The sequence below is a fragment of the Convolutriloba macropyga genome, unplaced genomic scaffold (assembly GCF_964194025.1).
Source record: "Convolutriloba macropyga unplaced genomic scaffold, txConMacr16.3 SCAFFOLD_4906, whole genome shotgun sequence".
Lineage (NCBI taxonomy): Eukaryota > Metazoa > Xenacoelomorpha > Acoela > Convolutidae > Convolutriloba > Convolutriloba macropyga.
In genome coordinates this window covers 17,501-19,366 of record NW_027452657.1, presented here as the reverse complement: position 1 = coordinate 19,366, position 1,866 = coordinate 17,501, and the positions used below count along the sequence as shown (strand labels likewise).

The window sequence follows — 1,866 nt, the reverse complement described above, 5'->3', positions numbered from 1 at the left end:
GACACTGTTGGTGAAACTTCATCATGAGAACGTCACAAGCTGATCACGCTCTATGATATGACTAGTATTATGTTGCTTCTAGTAGGCTAAGCGCAAGCCGAAACATCAACATGTGAAAGTCGTAGAATTTTGCAATCAAACTGTGGCTAGTACTGTGATGTTACTAGTAACCTTTTCTTACGTCATATGGCCAAGAGAGCATTTGAAGGCGAAACTTCTGCATGGGGAAGCTGCATCATGAACAAAAGTTTATATCGAGTATTATGTTGACGTTAGTAGGCCCTGGCCGAAAGCGCAGCATGTGAAAGGTATAGATAAAAGTTATCGTTGCAGTCAGTACTGTGTAGTTACTAGTAGCTGGATTTAAGCTCGAAGTGAGACACTGTTGGTGAAACTTCATCATGAGAACGTCACAAGCTGATCACGCTCTATGATATGACTAGTATTATGTTGCTTATAGTAGGCTAAGCGCAAGCCGAAACATCAACATGTGAAAGTCGTAGAATTTTGCGATCAAACTGTGGCTAGTACTTTGATGATGCTTGTAGCCAACCGAATTGGTTGAAAAGCCCAATAAGTAAGCTAACTTGGGAGAGCTTGTTGGAAACCAAATGCTACTAGATTGGTCCAAATACATCCTTCAACAGGGGATCACTTGGCTCGCTTTACGAAGAGGAGCACAGCTATATGTGTTAATTCGGTATGAATCGCAAGATTTGTTTACCGACCTCTCTAACGCAAAAGGCGGTCTCGGCTTCGGCTGTTGACTGCGTCCGATTCAGGGTTATATAACTCTCGATTGAACACATTGATGTTCTATTGTTGGTGCTTCCAATAAAATTGGAACACTTAAAGCAGAACCGATTCAAATAATAGCATTCTGATCAATGATTGCATTCCTTGATCAAGAACTGCTGGAGTCATTGTGATGGCGAATTTTCTTCATAAGAAAATTGCAAAGAGACGGAACTTAATGAGACTAGTATTATGTTGTTTCTAGTAAGCGGAAGCTGAAACAGCAACATGTGAAAATCAAGTTTTGTTCAATGATCTCGAGGCGATAAGTACTATGAAGCAACTAGTAGCCTAAGCATGACTCAGATTTGAGACAGTCAAAAAGACTGGCGAAACTTCTTCACATGAAAGTTACATAGAGAACTACAAATGTATACAGCGAGTATTATGTTGTTTCTAGTAGGCGAAAGCTGAAACATCAACATGTGAAAGTTGTCTGCAAACTGTAGAACGATATGTGATTAGTACTGTGCTGTTACTAGTAGCCAGTCTGACTGTAGAAGCCAAGACAAAGGGAAACTAATGCATCTGAAAAGGACAAGTTATGGAAAGGTATGCACGATAAGTATTATGTTGTTTCTAGTAAGCGGCAGCTGAAACATCAACATGTGAACGTCGTTGTGTACAGTAACCTAGAACTATATAGTCCTTAGTAACGTGCATTTACTAGTACCTGTAATTGGTATTCAGACTCAGGCAGTTTGGAATAGTTTGGCAAAGATGCACCAGAGAAAACTGGGATTTGATACAGAAATTGTTGAATACAAGTATTATGCTGCTTCTAGTAGGTTGAATCCGAAACATCAGCATGTGAAAATTGAAAACATTTCTGGTTCGAATTGTCACAAGTATTTGGTGATCTGAGTAGCCAAACTCACTACAACGCCAATTGAAGGCAAAAATTCTCAACGGGAAAAGCTATTCTCATTGAATGAGCTAACAAGACGAGTATTATGTTGCTTCTAGTAGGCGAAAGCCAAAACATCAACATGTGAAAGTCTTGCTGAACAAATTTAATGTTGTTGAGCTCAGTACCGTGTGAATTAGTAGCCATAATTGGCGAGCGAAAAT

At 39.6% G+C, this 1,866-nt stretch overlaps 1 pseudogene; it reads left to right on the top strand.

The window, feature by feature from the left end:
• The first annotated feature begins 635 nt into the window (after nt 1-635).
• LOC142357696 (5.8S ribosomal RNA) lies at nt 636-787 on the top strand (annotated as a pseudogene).
• The last annotated feature ends 1,079 nt before the right edge of the window (nt 788-1,866 follow it).